General features: G+C 38.0%; 6 non-coding genes across 6 annotated transcripts; all 6 read left to right on the top strand.

The window, feature by feature from the left end:
- The first annotated feature begins 3,777 nt into the window (after positions 1 to 3,777).
- On the top strand, positions 3,778 to 3,851 carry trnak-uuu (transfer RNA lysine (anticodon UUU)). The gene has a single exon. It is a non-coding gene; the product is annotated as a tRNA-Lys (tRNA).
- Positions 3,852 to 4,835: 984 nt separating this feature from the next.
- Positions 4,836 to 4,909, top strand: trnak-uuu (transfer RNA lysine (anticodon UUU)). The gene has a single exon. It is a non-coding gene; the product is annotated as a tRNA-Lys (tRNA).
- Positions 4,910 to 6,941: 2,032 nt separating this feature from the next.
- Positions 6,942 to 7,016, top strand: trnak-uuu (transfer RNA lysine (anticodon UUU)). Its single transcript has one exon. It is a non-coding gene; the product is annotated as a tRNA-Lys (tRNA).
- Positions 7,017 to 7,999: 983 nt separating this feature from the next.
- Positions 8,000 to 8,074, top strand: trnak-uuu (transfer RNA lysine (anticodon UUU)). The gene has a single exon. It is a non-coding gene; the product is annotated as a tRNA-Lys (tRNA).
- A 5,708-nt stretch (positions 8,075 to 13,782) lies between these two features.
- trnak-uuu (transfer RNA lysine (anticodon UUU)) lies at positions 13,783 to 13,856 on the top strand. The gene has a single exon. It is a non-coding gene; the product is annotated as a tRNA-Lys (tRNA).
- Positions 13,857 to 18,519: 4,663 nt separating this feature from the next.
- On the top strand, positions 18,520 to 18,593 carry trnak-uuu (transfer RNA lysine (anticodon UUU)). The gene has a single exon. It is a non-coding gene; the product is annotated as a tRNA-Lys (tRNA).
- Positions 18,594 to 19,837: the final 1,244 nt, after the last annotated feature.

Consider the following 19,837-nt stretch of genomic DNA (forward strand, 5'->3'; position numbering starts at 1 on the left):
TTTCATACAAGAGGGTTTTACTTGTCATGAAACATATTTCTTGCATTCTAACATTTCTATTGTGATGGGAAGTTATGAGGAAGAAGTCCGGCCAGCTCATTTCGGTAGAGCATGAGACTCTTAATCTCAGGGTCGTGGTTTCGAGCCCCACGTTGGGCTATGGAGATTTTGACATTCGGAATTGAGCACCAGCATGCAGATCAAAGTCTTAGCTTAAAAGACTCCTTATTAAAGGATACTTCAGAGCAAATACATTCCATAGAGTTCACACACACCAAGCAAACATCAACGGCTGATCAGAAAATTATATATATATTAAACCCATCAATTTGTCTAGATTATATAGCTAAACTAGAATGGAAAACTGCAAGAGCTTGAATCCCTAACCAATGACAAGCGTGTGTTTGATCTTCTTGCGAAAGAATTGGACAACATCGTTCAGGCGGTTTTTGTTCACGGAACTTGTGCTCAAAAATATTAAATGTAAAAGTTATTCTGTAATCTCATCATTATCTCAGACCTAGGTTGTTTTCATACAAGAAGGTTTTACTTCTCATGAAACATATTTCTTGCATTCTAACATTTCTATTATGATGGGAAGTTATTTGGAAGAAGCGCCAGCTCAGTTCGATAGAGCATGACACTCTTAATCTCAGGGTCGTGGGTTCGAGCCCCACGTTGGGCTACGGAGATTTTAAGGTTAGGAATTGAGCACCAGCATGCAGATGAAAGTCTTGGCTTAAAAGACTCCTTATTAAAGGAAACATCAGAGGATATACATTCCATAGGGTTCACACACACCAAGCAAACATCAACGGCTGATCAGAATATTATACATATATTAAACCCATCAATTTGTCTAGATTATATAGCTTAACTAGAATGGAAAACTGCAAGAGATTGAATCCCTAACCAATGTCAAGCGTGTGTTTGATCTTCTTGCGAAAGAATTGGACAACATGGTTCAGGCGGTTTTTGTTCACGGAACTTGTGCTCAAAAACATTAAAGGTAAAACTTATTCTGTAATCTCATCATTATCTCAGACCTAGGTTGTTTTCATACAAGAAGGTTTTACTTCTCATGAAACATATTTCTTGCATTCTAACATTTCTATTGTGATGGGAAGTTATTTGGAAGAAGCGCCAGCTCAGTTCGGTAGAGCATGACACTTTTAATCTCAGGGTCGTGGGTTCGAGCCCCACGTTGGGCTATGGAGATTTTAAGGTTAGGAATTGAGCACCAGCGTGCAGATGAAAGTCTTGGCTTAAAAGACTCCTTATTAAAGGAAACATCAGAGGATATACATTCCATAGGGTTCACACACACCAAGCAAACATCAACGGCTGATCAGAATATTATACATATATTTAACTCATCAATTTGTCTAGATTATGTAGCTAAACTAGAATGGAAAACTGCAAGAGATTGAATCCCTAACCAATGACAAGCGTTGGTTTGGTCTTCTTGCGAAAGAATTGGACAACATGGTTCAGGGTGTTTTTGTTCACGGAATTTGTGCTGAAAACATTAAAGGTAAAACTTATTCTGTAATCTGATCATTATCTCAGACATAGGTTGTTTTCATACAAGAGGGTTTTACTTGTCATGAAACATATTTCTTGCATTCTAACATTTCTTTTGTGATGGGAAGTTATAAGGAAGAAGCCTGGCTAGCTCAGTTCGGTAGATCATGAGACTCTTAATCTCAGGGTCGTGGGTTTGAGCCCCACGTTGGGCTATGGAGCTTTTGAGATTCGGAATTGAGCACCAGCATGCAGATCAAAGTCTTAGCTTAAAAGACTCCTTATTAAAGGATACTTCAAGGCAAATACATTCCATAGAGTTCACACACACCAAGCAAACATCAACGAATGATCAGAAAATTATATATATACTGAACCCATCAATTTGTCTAGATTATCTAGCTTAACTAGAATGGAAAACTGCAAGAGATTGAATCCCTAACCAATGACAAGCGTTGGTTTGGTCTTCTTGCGAAAGAATTGGACAACATGGTTCAGGGTGTTTTTGTTCACGGAAATTGTGCTGAAAACATTAAAGGTAAAATGTATTCTGTAATCTGATCATTATCTCAGACCTATGTGGTTTTCATACAAGAGGGTTTTACTTGTCATGAAACATATTTCTTGCATTCTAACATTTCTATTGTGATGGGAAGTAATAAGGAAGAAGCCCGGCTAGCTCAGTTCGGTAGAGCATGAGACTCTTAATCTCAGGGTCGTGGTTTCGAGCCCCACGTTGGGCTATGGAGCTTTTGAGATTCGGAATTGAGCACCAGCATGCAGATCAAAGTCTTAGCTTAAAAGACTCCTTATTAAAGGATACTTCAGAGCAAATACATTCCATAGAGTTCACACACACCAAGCAAACATCAACGGCTGATCAGAAAATTATATATATATTGAACCCATCAATTTGTCTAGATTATCTAGTTTAACTAGAATGGAAAACTGCAAGAGATTGAATCCCTAACCAATGACAAGCGTCGGTTTGATCTTCTTGCGAAATAATTGGACAACATGGTTCAGGGTGTTTTTGCTCACGGAGCTTGTGCGGAAAACATGAAAGGTAAAATTTATCCTGTAATCTCATCATTATCTCAGACCTAGGTTGTTTTCATACAAGAGGGTTTTACTTCTCATGAAACATATTTCTTGCATTCTAACATTTCTATTGTGATGGGAAGTTATGAGGAAGAAGCCCGGCCAGCTCATTTCGGTAGAGCATGACACTTTCAATCTCAGGGTCGTGGGTTCGAGCCCTACGTTGGGCTATGGAGATTTTAAGGTTAGGAATTGAGCACCAGCGTGCAGATGAAAGTCTTGGCTTAAAAGACTCCTTATTAAAGGAAACATCAGAGGATATACATTCCATAGTGTTCGCACACACCAAGCAAACATCAACGGCTGATCAGAATATTATACATATATTAAACTCATCAATTTGTCTAGATTATATAGCTAAACTAGAATGGAAAACTGCAAGAGATTGAATCCCTAACCAATGACAAGCGTTGGTTTGGTCTTCTTGCGAAAGAATTGGACAACATGGTTCAGGGTGTTTTTGTTCACGGAACTTGTGCTGAAAACATTAAAGGTAAAACTTATTCTGTAATCTGATCATTATCACAGACCTAGGTTGTTTTCATACAAGAGGGTTTTACTTGTCATGAAACATATTTCTTGCATTCTAACATTTCTATTGTGATGGGAAGTTATAAGGAAGAAGCCCGGCTAGCTCAGTTCGGTAGAGCATGAGACTCTTAATCTCAGGGTCGTGTTTTCGAGCCCCACGTTGGGCTATGGAGCTTTTGAGATTCGGAATTGAGCACCAGCATGCAGATCAAAGTCTTAGCTTAAAAGACTCCTTATTAAAGAATACTTCAGAGAAAATACATTCCATAGAGTTCACACACACCAAGCAAACATCAACGGCTGATCAGAAAATTATATATATATTAAACCCATCAATTTGTCTAGATTTAATAGCTAAACTAGAATGGAAAACTGCAAGAGATTGAATCCCTAACCAATGACAAGCGTTGGTTTGATCTTCTTGCGAAATAATTGGACAAAATGGTTCAGGTTGTTTTTGTTCACGGAACTTGTGCTGAAAACATTAAAGGTAAAACTTATTCTGTAATCTGATCATTATCTCAGACCTATGTTGTTTTCATACAAGAGGGTTTTACTTGTCATGAAACATATTTCTTGCATTCTAACATTTCTATTGTGATGGGAAGTTATAAGGAAGAAGTCCGGCTAGCTCAGTTCGGTAGAGCATGACACTTTTAATCTCAGGGTCGTGGGTTCGAGCCCCACGTTGGGCTATGGAGCTTTTGAGATTCGGAATTGAGCACCAGCATGCAGATCAAAGTCTTAGCTTAAAAGACTCCTTATTAAAGGAAACATCAGAGGATATACATTCCATAGGGTTCACACACACCAAGCAAACATCAACGGCTGATCAGAAAATTATATATATACTGAACCCATCATTTTGTCTAGATTATCTAGCTTAACTAGAATGGAAAACTGCAAGAGATTGAATCCCTAACCAATGACAAGCGTTGGTTTGGTCTTCTTGCAAAAGAATTGGACAACATGGTTCAGGGTGTTTTTGTTCACGGAACTTGTGCTGAAAACATTAAAGGTAAAATGTATTCTGTAAACTGATCATTACCTCAGACCTAGGTTGTTTTCATACAAGAGGGTTTTTAACTTCTCATGAAACATATTTCTTGCATTCTAACATTTCTTTTGTGATGGGAAGTTATAAGGAAGAAGCCCGGCTAGCTCAGTTCGGTAGATCATGAGACTCTTAATCTCAGGGTCGTGGGTTTGAGCCCCACGTTGGGCTATGGAGCTTTTGAGATTCGGAATTGAGCACCAGCATGCAGATCAAAGTCTTAGCTTAAAAGACTCCTTATTAAAGGATACTTCAGAGCAAATACATTCCATAGAGTTCACACACACCAAGCAAACATCAACGAATGATCAGAAAATTATATATATACTGAACCCATCAATTTGTCTAGATTTAATAGCTAAACTAGAATGGAAAACTGCAAGAGATTGAATCCCTAACCAATGACAAGCGTTGGTTTGATCTTCTTGCGAAATAATTGGACAAAATGGTTCAGGTTGTTTTTGTTCACGGAACTTGTGCTGAAAACATTAAAGGTAAAACTTATTCTGTAATCTGATCATTATCTCAGACCTATGTTGTTTTCATACAAGAGGGTTTTACTTGTCATGAAACATATTTCTTGCATTCTAACATTTCTATTGTGATGGGAAGTTATAAGGAAGAAGTCCGGCTAGCTCAGTTCGGTAGAGCATGACACTTTTAATCTCAGGGTCGTGGGTTCGAGCCCCACGTTGGGCTATGGAGCTTTTGAGATTCGGAATTGAGCACCAGCATGCAGATCAAAGTCTTAGCTTAAAAGACTCCTTATTAAAGGAAACATCAGAGGATATACATTCCATAGGGTTCACACACACCAAGCAAACATCAACGGCTGATCAGAAAATTATATATATACTGAACCCATCATTTTGTCTAGATTATCTAGCTTAACTAGAATGGAAAACTGCAAGAGATTGAATCCCTAACCAATGACAAGCGTTGGTTTGGTCTTCTTGCAAAAGAATTGGACAACATGGTTCAGGGTGTTTTTGTTCACGGAACTTGTGCTGAAAACATTAAAGGTAAAATGTATTCTGTAAACTGATCATTACCTCAGACCTAGGTTGTTTTCATACAAGAGGGTTTTTAACTTCTCATGAAACATATTTCTTGCATTCTAACATTTCTTTTGTGATGGGAAGTTATAAGGAAGAAGCCCGGCTAGCTCAGTTCGGTAGATCATGAGACTCTTAATCTCAGGGTCGTGGGTTTGAGCCCCACGTTGGGCTATGGAGCTTTTGAGATTCGGAATTGAGCACCAGCATGCAGATCAAAGTCTTAGCTTAAAAGACTCCTTATTAAAGGATACTTCAGAGCAAATACATTCCATAGAGTTCACACACACCAAGCAAACATCAACGAATGATCAGAAAATTATATATATACTGAACCCATCAATTTGTCTAGATTATCTAGCTTAACTAGAATGGAAAACTGCAAGAGATTGAATCCCTAACCAATGACAAGCGTTGGTTTGGTCTTCTTGCGAAAGAATTGGACAACATGGTTCAGGGTGTTTTTGTTCACGGAACTTGTGCTGAAAACATTAAAGGTAAAATGTATTCTGTAATCTGATCATTATCTCAGACCTATGTTGTTTTCATACAAGAGGGTTTTACTTGTCATGAAACATATTTCTTGCATTCTAACATTTCTATTGTGATGGGAATTTATAAGGAAGAAACCCGGCTAGCTCAGTTCGGTAGAGCATGAGACTCTTAATTTCAGGGTCGTGGTTTCGAGCCCCACGTTGGGCTATGGAGCTTTTGAGATTCGGAATTGAGCACCAGCATGCAGATCAAAGTCTTAGCTTAAAAGACTCCTTATTAAAGGATACTTCAGAGCAAATACATTCCATAGAGTTCACACACACCAAGCAAACATCAACGGCTGATCAGAAAATTATATATATATTGAACCCATCAATTTGTCTAGTTTAACTAGAATGGAAAACTGCAAGAGATTGAATCCCTAACCAATGACAAGCTTGTGTTTGATCTTCTTGCGAAAGAATTGGACAACATGGTTCAGGCGGTTTTTGTTCAAGGAACTTGTGCTGAAAACATGAAAGGTAAAACTTATTCTGTAATCTCATCATTATCTCAGACCTAGGTTGTTTTCATACAAGAGGGTTTTACTTCTCATGAAACATATTTCTTGCATTCTAACATTTCTATTGTGATGGGAAGTTATGAGGAAGATGCCAGGCTAGCTCAGTTCGGTAGAGCATGAGACTCATAATTTCAGGTTCGTGGTTTCGAGCCCCACGTTGGGCTATGGAGCTTTTGAGATTCGGAATTGAGCACCAGCATGCAGATCAAAGTCTTAGCTTAAAAGACTCCTTATTAAAGGATACTACAGAGCAAATACATTCCATAGAGTTCACACACACCAAGCAAACATCAACGGCTGATCAGAATATTATATACATATTAAACCCATCAATTTGTCTAGATTATATAGCTAAACTAGAATGGAAAACTGCAAGAGATTGAATCCCTAACCAATGACAAGCGTGTGTTTGATCTTCTTGCGAAAGAATTGGACAACATGGTTCAGGCAGTTTTTGTTCACGGAACTTGTGCTCAAAAATATTAAAGGTAAAACTTATTCGGTAATCGCATCATTATCTCAGACCTAGGTTGTTTTCATACAAGAGGGTTTTACTTCTCATGAAACATATTTCTTGCATTCTAACATTTCTATTATGATGGGAAGTTATTTGGAAGAAGCGCCAGCTAGCTCAGTTCGGTAGAGCATGACACTTTTAATCTCAGGGTCGTGGGTTCGAGCCCCACGTTGGGCTATGGAGCTTTTGAGATTCGGAATTGAGCACCAGCATACAGATCAAAGTCTTAGCTTAAAAGACTCCTTATTAAAGAATACTTCAGAGAAAATACGTTCCATAGAGGTCACACACACCAAGCAAACATCAACGGCTGATCAGAAAATTATATATATACTGAACCCATCATTTTGTCTCGATTATCTAGCTTAACTAGAATGGAAAACTGCAAGAGATTGAATCCCTAACCAATGACAAGCGTTGGTTTGGTCTTCTTGCGAAAGAATTGGACAACATGGTTCAGGGTGTTTTTGTTCACGGAACTTGTGCTGAAAACATTAAAGGTAAAACTTATTCTGTAATCTGATCATTATCTCAGACCTATGTTGTTTTCATACAAGAGGGTTTTACTTGTCATGAAACATATTTCTTGCATTCTAACATTTCTATTGTGATGGGAAGTTATAAGGAAGAAGCCCGGCTAGCTCAGTTCGGTAGAGCATGAGACTCTTAATTTCAGGGTCGTGGTTTCGAGCCCCACGTTGGGCTATGGAGCTTTTGAGATTCGGAATTGAGCACCAGCATGCAGATCAAAGTCTTAGCTTAAAAGACTCCTTATTAAAGGATACTACAGAGCAAATACATTCCATAGAGTTCACACACACCAAGCAAACATCAACGGCTGATCAGAATATTATATACATATTAAACCCATCAATTTGTCTAGATTATATAGCTAAACTAGAATGGAAAACTGCAAGAGATTGAATCCCTAACCAATGACAAGCGTGTGTTTGATCTTCTTGCGAAAGAATTGGACAACATGGTTCAGGCAGTTTTTGTTCACGGAACTTGTGCTCAAAAATATTAAAGGTAAAACTTATTCGGTAATCGCATCATTATCTCAGACCTAGGTTGTTTTCATACAAGAGGGTTTTACTTCTCATGAAACATATTTCTTGCATTCTAACATTTCTATTATGATGGGAAGTTATTTGGAAGAAGCGCCAGCTAGCTCAGTTCGGTAGAGCATGACACTTTTAATCTCAGGGTCGTGGGTTCGAGCCCCACGTTGGGCTATGGAGCTTTTGAGATTCGGAATTGAGCACCAGCATGCAGATCAAAGTCTTAGCTTAAAAGACTCCTTATTAAAGAATACTTCAGAGAAAATACGTTCCATAGAGGTCACACACACCAAGCAAACATCAACGGCTGATCAGAAAATTATATATATACTGAACCCATCATTTTGTCTAGATTAACTAGCTTAACTAGAATGGAAAACTGCAAGAGATTGAATCCCTAACCAATGACAAGCGTTGGTTTGGTCTTCTTGCGAAAGAATTGGACAACATGGTTCAGGGTGTTTTTGTTCACGGAACTTGTGCTGAAAACATTAAAGGTAAAACTTATTCTGTAATCTGATCATTATCTCAGACCTATGTTGTTTTCATACAAGAGGGTTTTACTTGTTATGAAACATATTTCTTGCATTCTAACATTTCTATTGTGATGGGAAGTTATAAGGAAGAAGCCCGGCTAGCTCAGTTCGGTAGAGCATGAGACTCTTAATTTCAGGGTCGTGGTTTCGAGCCCCACGTTGGGCTATGGAGCTTTTGAGATTCGGAATTGAGCACCAGCATGCAGATCAAAGTCTTAGCTTAAAAGACTCCTTATTAAAGGATACTTCAGAGCAAATACATTCCATAGACTTCACACACACCAAGCAAACATCAACGAATGATCAGAAAATTATATATATACTGAACCCATCAATTTGTCTAGATTATCTAGCTTAACTAGAATGGAAAACTGCAAGAGATTGAATCCCTAACCAATGACAAGCGTTGGTTTGGTCTTCTTGCGAAAGAATTGGACAACATGGTTCAGGGTGTTTTTGTTCACGGAACTTGTGCTGAAAACATTAAAGGTAAAACTTATTCTGTAATCTGATCATTATCTCAGACCTATGTTGTTTTCATACAAGAGGGTTTTACTTGTCATGAAACATATTTCTTGCATTCTAACATTTCTATTGTGATGGGAAGTTATAAGGAAGAAACCCGGCTAGCTCAGTTCGGTAGAGCATGAGACTCTTAATTTCAGGGTCGTGGTTTCGAGCCCCACGTTGGGCTATGGAGCTTTTGAGATTCGGAATTGAGCACCAGCATGCAGATCAAAGTCTTAGCTTAAAAGACTCCTTATTAAAGGATACTTCAGAGCAAATACATTCCATAGAGTTCACACACACCAAGCAAACATCAACGGCTGATCAGAAAATTATATATATATTGAACCCATCAATTTGTCTAGTTTAACTAGAATGGAAAACTGCAAGAGATTGAATCCCTAACCAATGACAAGCGTCGGTTTGATCTTCTTGCGAAAGAATTGGACAACATGGTTCAGGCGGTGTTTGTTCACAGAACTTGTGCTCAAAAATATTAAATGTAAAACATATTGTCTAATCTCATCATTATCTCAGACCTAGGTTGTTTTCATACAAGAAGGTTTTACTTCTCATGAAACATATTTCTTGCATTCTAACATTTCTATTGTGATGGGAAGTTATTTGGAAGAAGCGCCAGCTCAGTTCTGTAGAGCATGACACTTTTAATCTCAGGGTTGTGGGTTCGAGCCCCACGTTGGGCTATGGAGATTTTAAGGTTAGGAATTGAGCACCAGCATGCAGATCAAAGTCTTATCTTAAAAGACTCCTTATTAAAGGATACTTCAGAGCAAATACATTCCATAGAGTTCACACACACCAAGCAAACATCAACGGCTGATCAGAATATTATATATATATTAAACCCATCAATTTGTCTAGATTATATAGCTAAACTAGAATGGAAAACTGCAAGAGATTGAACCCCTAACCAATGACAAGCGTGTGTTTGATCTTCTTGCGAAAGAATTGGACAACATGGTTCAGGCGGTTTTTGTTCACGGAACTTGTGCTGAAAACATGAAAGGTAAAACTTATTCTGTAATCTCATCATTATCTCAGACCTAGGTTGTTTTCATACAAGAGGGTTTTACTTCTCATGAAACATATTTCTTGCATTCTAACATTTCTATTGTGATGGGAAGTTATAAGGAAGATGCCAGGCTAGCTCAGTTCGGTAGAGCATGAGACTCTTAATTTCAGGGTCGTGGTTTCGAGCCCCACGTTGGGCTATGGAGCTTTTGAGATTCGGAATTGAGCACCAGCATGCAGATCAAAGTCTTAGCTTAAAAGACTCCTTATTAAAGGATACTTCAGAGAAAATACATTCCATAGTGTTCACACACACCAAGCAAACATCAACGGCTGATCAGAAAATTATATATATATTGAACCCATCAATTTGTCTAGATTATCTAGCTTAACTAGAATGGAAAACTGCAAGAGATTGAATCCCTAACCAATGACAAGCGTTGGTTTGGTCTTCTTGCGAAAGAATTGGACAACATGGTTCAGGGTGTTTTTGTTCACGGAACTTGTGCTGAAAACATTAAAGGTAAAACTTATTCTGTAATCTGATCATTATCTCAGACCTATGTTGTTTTCATACAAGAGGGTTTTACTTGTCATGAAACATATTTCTTGCATTCTAACATTTCTATTGTGATGGGAAGTTATAAGGAAGAAACCCGGCTAGCTCAGTTCGGTAGAGCATGAGACTCTTAATTTCAGGGTCGTGGTTTCGAGCCCCACGTTGGGCTATGGAGCTTTTGAGATTCGGAATTGAGCACCAGCATGCAGATCAAAGTCTTAGCTTAAAAGACTCCTTATTAAAGGATACTTCAGAGCAAATACATTCCATAGAGTTCACACACACCAAGCAAACATCAACGGCTGATCAGAAAATTATATATATATTGAACCCATCAATTTGTCTAGTTTAACTAGAATGGAAAACTGCAAGAGATTGAATCCCTAACCAATGACAAGCGTCGGTTTGATCTTCTTGCGAAAGAATTGGACAACATGGTTCAGGCGGTGTTTGTTCACAGAACTTGTGCTCAAAAATATTAAATGTAAAACATATTGTGTAATCTCATCATTATCTCAGACCTAGGTTGTTTTCATACAAGAAGGTTTTACTTCTCATGAAACATATTTCTTGCATTCTAACATTTCTATTGTGATGGGAAGTTATTTGGAAGAAGCGCCAGCTCAGTTCTGTAGAGCATGACACTTTTAATCTCAGGGTTGTGGATTCGAGCCCCACGTTGGGCTATGGAGATTTTAAGGTTAGGAATTGAGCACCACCATGCAGATCAAAGTCTTATCTTAAAAGACTCCTTATTAAAGGATACTTCAGAGCAAATACATTCCATAGAGTTCACACACACCAAGCAAACATCAACGGCTGATCAGAATATTATATATATATTAAACCCATCAATTTGTCTAGATTATATAGCTAAACTAGAATGGAAAACTGCAAGAGATTGAACCCCTAACCAATGACAAGCGTGTGTTTGATCTTCTTGCGAAAGAATTGGACAACATGGTTCAGGCGGTTTTTGTTCAGGGAACTTGTGCTGAAAACATGAAAGGTAAAACTTATTCTGTAATCTCATCATTATCTCAGACCTAGGTTGTTTTCATACAAGAGGGTTTTACTTCTCATGAAACATATTTCTTGCATTCTAACATTTCTATTGTGATGGGAAGTTATAAGGAAGATGCCAGGCTAGCTCAGTTCGGTAGAGCATGAGACTCTTAATTTCAGGTTCGTGGTTTCGAGCCCCACGTTGGGCTATGGAGCTTTTGAGATTCGGAATTGAGCACCAGCATGCAGATCAAAGTCTTAGCTTAAAAGACTCCTTATTAAAGGATACTTCAGAGAAAATACATTCCATAGTGTTCACACACACCAAGCAAACATCAACGGCTGATCAGAAAATTATATATATATTGAACCCATCAATTTGTCTAGATTATCTAGCTTAACTAGAATGGAAAACTGCAAGAGATTGAATCCCTAACCAATGACAAGCGTGTGTTTGATCTTCTTGCGAAAGAATTGGACAACATGGTTCAGGCGGTTTTTGTTCACAGAACTTGTGCTCAAAAATATTAAATGTAAAACATATTGTGTAATCTCATCATTATCTCAGACCTAGGTTGTTTTCATACAAGAAGGTTTTACTTCTCATGAAACATATTTCTTGCATTCTAACATTTCTATTGTGATGGGAAGTTATTTGGAAGAAGCGCCAGCTCAGTTCTGTAGAGCATGACACTTTTTATCTCAGGGTTGTGGGTTCGAGCCCCACGTTGGGCAATGCAGATTTTAAGGTTAGGAATTGAGCACCAGCATGCAGATCAAAGTCTTATCTTAAAAGACTCCTTATTAAAGGATACTTCAGAGCAAATACATTCCATAGAGTTCACACACACCAAGCAAACATCAACGGCTGATCAGAATATTATATATATATTAAACCCATCAATTTGTCTAGATTATATAGCTAAACTAGAATGGAAAACTGCAAGAGATTGAACCCCTAACCAATGACAAGCGTGTGTTTGATCTTCTTGCGAAAGAATTGGACAACATGGTTCAGGCGGTTTTTGTTCACGGAACTTGTGCTGAAAACATGAAAGGTAAAACTTATTCTGTAATCTCATCATTATCTCAGACCTAGGTTGTTTTCATACAAGAGGGTTTTACTTCTCATGAAACATATTTCTTGCATTCTAACATTTCTATTGTGATGGGAAGTTATTTGGAAGAAGCGCCAGCTCAGTTCGATAGAGCATGACACTCTTAATCTCAGGGTCGTGGGTTCGAGCCCCACGTTGGGCTACGGAGATTTTAAGGTTAGGAAATGAGCACCAGCATGCAGATGAAAGTCTTGGCTTAAAAGACTCCTTATTAAAGGAAACATCAGAGGATATACATTCCATAGGGTTCACACACACCAAGCAAACATCAACGGCTGATCAGAATATTATACATATATTAAACCCATCAATTTGTCTAGATTATATAGCTAAGCTAGAATGGAAAACTGCAAGAGATTGAATCCCTAACCAATTACAAGCGTTGGTTTGGTCTTCTTGCGAAAGAATTGGACAACATGGTTCAGGGTGTTTTTGTTCACGGAACTTGTGCTGAAAACATTAAAGGTAAAACTTATTCTGTAATCTGATCATTATCTCAGACCTAGGTTGTTTTCATACAAAAGGGTTTTACTTGTCATGAAACATATTTCTTGCATTCTAACATTTCTATTGTGATGGGAAGTTATAAGGAAGAAGCCCGGCTAGCTCAGTTCGGTAGAGCATGAGACTCTTAATCTCAGGGTCGTGTGTTCAAGCCCCACGTTGGGCTATGGAGCTTTTGAGATTCGGAATTGAGCACCAGCATGCAGATCAAAGTCTTAGCTTAAAAGACTCCTTATTAAAGGATACTTCAGAGCAAATACATTCCATAGAGTTCACAAACACCAAGCAAACATCAACGGCTGATCAGAATATTATATATATATTAAACCCATCAATTTGTCTAGATTATATAGCTAAACTAGAATGGAAAACTGCAAGAGATTGAATCCCTAACCAATGACAAGCATGTGTTTGATCTTCTTGCGAAAGAATTGGACAACATGGTTCAGGGTGTTTTTGTTCACGGAACTTGTGCTCAAAAATATTAAATGTAAAACTTATTCTGTAATCTCATCATTATCTCAGACCTAGGTTGTTTTCATACAAGAAGGTTTTACTTCTCATGAAACATATTTCTTGCATTCTAACATTTCTATTGTGATGGGAAGTTATAAGGAAGAAGCCCGGCTAGCTCAGTTCGGTAGAGCATTACACTTTTAATTTCAGGGTCGTGGGTTCGAGCCCCACGTTGGGCTATGGACCTTTTGAGATTCGGAATTGAGCACCAGCATGCAGATCAAAGTCTTAGCTTAAAAGACTCCTTATTAAAGAATACTTCAGAGAAAATACATTCCATGGAGTTCACACACACCAAGCAAACATCAACGGCTGATCAGAAAATTATATATATACTGAACCCATCAATTTGTCTAGATTATCTAGCTTAACTAGAATGGAAAACTGCAAGAGATTGAATCCCTAACCAATGACAAGCGTTGGTTTGGTCTTCTTGCGAAAGAATTGGACAACATGGTTCAGGGTGTTTTTGTTCACGGAACTTGTGCTGAAAACATTAAAGGTAAAACTTATTCTGTAATCTGATCATTATCTCAGACCTATGTTGTTTTCATACAAGAGGGTTTTACTTGTCATGAAACATATTTCTTGCATTCTAACATTTCTATTGTGATGGGAAGTTATAAGGAAGAAGCCTGGCTAGCTCAGTTCGGTAGAGCATGAGACTCTTAATTTCAGGGTCGTGGTTTCGAGACCCACGTTGGGCTATGGAGCTTTTGAGATTCGGAATTGAGCACCAGCATGCAGATCAAAGTCTTAGCTTAAAAGACTCCTTATTAAAGGATACTTCAGAGCAAATACATTCCATAGAGTTCACACACACCAAGCAAACATCAACGAATGATCAGAAAATTATATATATACTGAACCCATCAATTTGTCTAGATTATATAGCTTAACTAGAATGGAAAACTGCAAGAGATTGAATCCCTAACCAATGACAAGCGTTGGTTTGGTCTTCTTGCGAAAGAATTGGACAACATGGTTCAGGGTGTTTTTGTTCACGGAACTTGTGCTGAAAACATTAAAGGTAAAATTTATTCTGTAATCTCATCATTATCTCAGACCTAGGTTGTTTTCATACAAGAGGGTTTTACTTCTCATGAAACATATTTCTTGCATTCTAACATTTCTATTGTGATGGGAAGTTATAAGGAAGAAGCCCGGCTAGCTCAGTTCGGTAGAGCATGAGACTCTTAATTTCAGGGTCGTGGTTTCGAGACCCACGTTGGGCTATGGAGCTTTTGAGATTCGGAATTGAGCACCAGCATGCAGATCAAAGTCTTAGCTTAAAAGACTCCTTATTAAAGGATACTTCAGAGCAAATACATTCCATAGAGTTCACACACACCAAGCAAACATCAACGAATGATCAGAAAATTATATATATACTGAACCCATCAATTTGTCTAGATTATCTAGCTTAACTAGAATGGAAAACTGCAAGAGATTGAATCCCTAACCAATGACAAGCGTTGGTTTGGTCTTCTTGCGAAAGAATTGGACAACATGGTTCAGGGTGTTTCTGTTCACGGAACTTGTGCTGAAAACATTAAAGGTAAAATTTATTCTGTAATCTGATCATTATCTCAGACCTATGTTGTTTTCATACAAGAGGGTTTTACTTGTCATGAAACATATTTCTTGCATTCTAACATTTCTATTGTGATGGGAAGTTATAAGGAAGAAGCCCGGCTAGCTCAGTTCGGTAGAGCATGAGACTCTTAATTTCAGGGTCGTGGTTTCGAGCCCCACGTTGGGCTATGGAGCTTTTGAGATTCGGAATTGAGCACCAGCATGCAGATCAAAGTCTTAGCTTAAAAGACTCCTTATTAAAGGATACTTCAGAGCAAATACATTCCATAGAGTTCACACACACCAAGCAAACATCAACGGCTGATCAGAAAATTATATATATATTGAACCCATCAATTTGTCTAGTTTAACTAGAATGGAAAACTGCAAGAGATTGAATCCCTAACCAATGACAAGCGTCGGTTTGATCTTCTTGCGAAAGAATTGGACAACATGGTTCAGGCGGTGTTTGTTCACAGAACTTGTGCTCAAAAATATTAAATGTAAAACATATTGTGTAATCTCATCATTATCTCAGACCTAGGTTGTTTTCATACAAGAAGGTTTTACTTCTCATGAAACATATTTCTTGCATTCTAACATTTCTATTGTGATGGGAAGTTATTTGGAAGAAGCGCCAGCTCAGTTCTGTAGAGCATGACACTTTTAATCTCAGGGTTGTGGATTCGAGCCCCACGTTGGGCTATGGAGATTTTAAGGTTAGGAATTGAGCACCACCATGCAGATCAAAGTCTTATCTTAAAAGACTCCTTATTAAAGGATACTTCAGAGCAAATACATTCCATAGAGTTCACACACACCAAGCAAACATCAACGGCTGATCAGAATATTATATATATATTAAACCCATCAATTTGTCTAGATTATATAGCTAAACTAGAATGGAAAACTGCAAGAGATTGAACCCCTAACCAATGACAAGCGTGTGTTTGATCTTCTTGCGAAAGAATTGGACAACATGGTTCAGGCGGTTTTTGTTCAGGGAACTTGTGCTGAAAACATGAAAGGTAAAACTTATTCTGTAATCTCATCATTATCTCAGACCTAGGTTGTTTTCATACAAGAGGGTTTTACTTCTCATGAAACATATTTCTTGCATTCTAACATTTCTATTGTGATGGGAAGTTATAAGGAAGATGCCAGGCTAGCTCAGTTCGGTAGAGCATGAGACTCTTAATTTCAGGTTCGTGGTTTCGAGCCCCACGTTGGGCTATGGAGCTTTTGAGATTCGGAATTGAGCACCAGCATGCAGATCAAAGTCTTAGCTTAAAAGACTCCTTATTAAAGGATACTTCAGAGAAAATACATTCCATAGTGTTCACACACACCAAGCAAACATCAACGGCTGATCAGAAAATTATATATATATTGAACCCATCAATTTGTCTAGATTATCTAGCTTAACTAGAATGGAAAACTGCAAGAGATTGAATCCCTAACCAATGACAAGCGTGTGTTTGATCTTCTTGCGAAAGAATTGGACAACATGGTTCAGGCGGTTTTTGTTCACAGAACTTGTGCTCAAAAATATTAAATGTAAAACATATTGTGTAATCTCATCATTATCTCAGACCTAGGTTGTTTTCATACAAGAAGGTTTTACTTCTCATGAAACATATTTCTTGCATTCTAACATTTCTATTGTGATGGGAAGTTATTTGGAAGAAGCGCCAGCTCAGTTCTGTAGAGCATTACACTTTTAATTTCAGGGTCGTGGGTTCGAGCCCCACGTTGGGCTATGGACCTTTTGAGATTCGGAATTGAGCACCAGCATGCAGATCAAAGTCTTAGCTTAAAAGACTCCTTATTAAAGAATACTTCAGAGAAAATACATTCCATGGAGTTCACACACACCAAGCAAACATCAACGGCTGATCAGAAAATTATATATATACTGAACCCATCAATTTGTCTAGATTATATAGCTAAACTAGAATGGAAAACTGCAAGAGATTGAACCCCTAACCAATGACAAGCGTGTGTTTGATCTTCTTGCGAAAGAATTGGACAACATGGTTCAGGCGGTTTTTGTTCACGGAACTTGTGCTGAAAACATGAAAGGTAAAACTTATTCTGTAATCTCATCATTATCTCAGACCTAGGTTGTTTTCATACAAGAGGGTTTTACTTCTCATGAAACATATTTCTTGCATTCTAACATTTCTATTGTGATGGGAAGTTATTTGGAAGAAGCGCCAGCTCAGTTCGATAGAGCATGACACTCTTAATCTCAGGGTCGTGGGTTCGAGCCCCACGTTGGGCTACGGAGATTTTAAGGTTAGGAAATGAGCACCAGCATGCAGATGAAAGTCTTGGCTTAAAAGACTCCTTATTAAAGGAAACATCAGAGGATATACATTCCATAGGGTTCACACACACCAAGCAAACATCAACGGCTGATCAGAATATTATACATATATTAAACCCATCAATTTGTCTAGATTATATAGCTAAGCTAGAATGGAAAACTGCAAGAGATTGAATCCCTAACCAATTACAAGCGTTGGTTTGGTCTTCTTGCGAAAGAATTGGACAACATGGTTCAGGGTGTTTTTGTTCACGGAACTTGTGCTGAAAACATTAAAGGTAAAACTTATTCTGTAATCTGATCATTATCTCAGACCTAGGTTGTTTTCATACAAAAGGGTTTTACTTGTCATGAAACATATTTCTTGCATTCTAACATTTCTATTGTGATGGGAAGTTATAAGGAAGAAGCCCGGCTAGCTCAGTTCGGTAGAGCATGAGACTCTTAATCTCAGGGTCGTGTGTTCAAGCCCCACGTTGGGCTATGGAGCTTTTGAGATTCGGAATTGAGCACCAGCATGCAGATCAAAGTCTTAGCTTAAAAGACTCCTTATTAAAGGATACTTCAGAGCAAATACATTCCATAGAGTTCACAAACACCAAGCAAACATCAACGGCTGATCAGAATATTATATATATATTAAACCCATCAATTTGTCTAGATTATATAGCTAAACTAGAATGGAAAACTGCAAGAGATTGAATCCCTAACCAATGACAAGCATGTGTTTGATCTTCTTGCGAAAGAATTGGACAACATGGTTCAGGGTGTTTTTGTTCACGGAACTTGTGCTCAAAAATATTAAATGTAAAACTTATTCTGTAATCTCATCATTATCTCAGACCTAGGTTGTTTTCATACAAGAAGGTTTTACTTCTCATGAAACATATTTCTTGCATTCTAACATTTCTATTGTGATGGGAAGTTATAAGGAAGAAGCCCGGCTAGCTCAGTTCGGTAGAGCATTACACTTTTAATTTCAGGGTCGTGGGTTCGAGCCCCACGTTGGGCTATGGACCTTTTGAGATTCGGAATTGAGCACCAGCATGCAGATCAAAGTCTTAGCTTAAAAGACTCCTTATTAAAGAATACTTCAGAGAAAATACATTCCATGGAGTTCACACACACCAAGCAAACATCAACGGCTGATCAGAAAATTATATATATACTGAACCCATCAATTTGTCTAGATTATCTAGCTTAACTAGAATGGAAAACTGCAAGAGATTGAATCCCTAACCAATGACAAGCGTTGGTTTGGTCTTCTTGCGAAAGAATTGGACAACATGGTTCAGGGTGTTTTTGTTCACGGAACTTGTGCTGAAAACATTAAAGGTAAAACTTATTCTGTAATCTGATCATTATCTCAGACCTATGTTGTTTTCATACAAGAGGGTTTTACTTGTCATGAAACATATTTCTTGCATTCTAACATTTCTATTGTGATGGGAAGTTATAAGGAAGAAGCCTGGCTAGCTCAGTTCGGTAGAGCATGAGACTCTTAATTTCAGGGTCGTGGTTTCGAGACCCACGTTGGGCTATGGAGCTTTTGAGATTCGGAATTGAGCACCAGCATGCAGATCAAAGTCTTAGCTTAAAAGACTCCTTATTAAAGGATACTTCAGAGCAAATACATTCCATAGAGTTCACACACACCAAGCAAACATCAACGAATGATCAGAAAATTATATATATACTGAACCCATCAATTTGTCTAGATTATATAGCTTAACTAGAATGGAAAACTGCAAGAGATTGAATCCCTAACCAATGACAAGCGTTGGTTTGGTCTTCTTGCGAAAGAATTGGACAACATGGTTCAGGGTGTTTTTGTTCACGGAACTTGTGCTGAAAACATTAAAGGTAAAATTTATTCTGTAATCTCATCATTATCTCAGACCTAGGTTGTTTTCATACAAGAGGGTTTTACTTCTCATGAAACATATTTCTTGCATTCTAACATTTCTATTGTGATGGGAAGTTATAAGGAAGAAGCCCGGCTAGCTCAGTTCGGTAGAGCATGAGACTCTTAATTTCAGGGTCGTGGTTTCGAGACCCACGTTGGGCTATGGAGCTTTTGAGATTCGGAATTGAGCACCAGCATGCAGATCAAAGTCTTAGCTTAAAAGACTCCTTATTAAAGGATACTTCAGAGCAAATACATTCCATAGAGTTCACACACACCAAGCAAACATCAACGAATGATCAGAAAATTATATATATACTGAACCCATCAATTTGTCTAGATTATCTAGC

This window comes from Platichthys flesus, chromosome 20 (genome assembly GCF_949316205.1).
Source record: "Platichthys flesus chromosome 20, fPlaFle2.1, whole genome shotgun sequence".
Taxonomy (NCBI): domain Eukaryota; kingdom Metazoa; phylum Chordata; class Actinopteri; order Pleuronectiformes; family Pleuronectidae; genus Platichthys; species Platichthys flesus.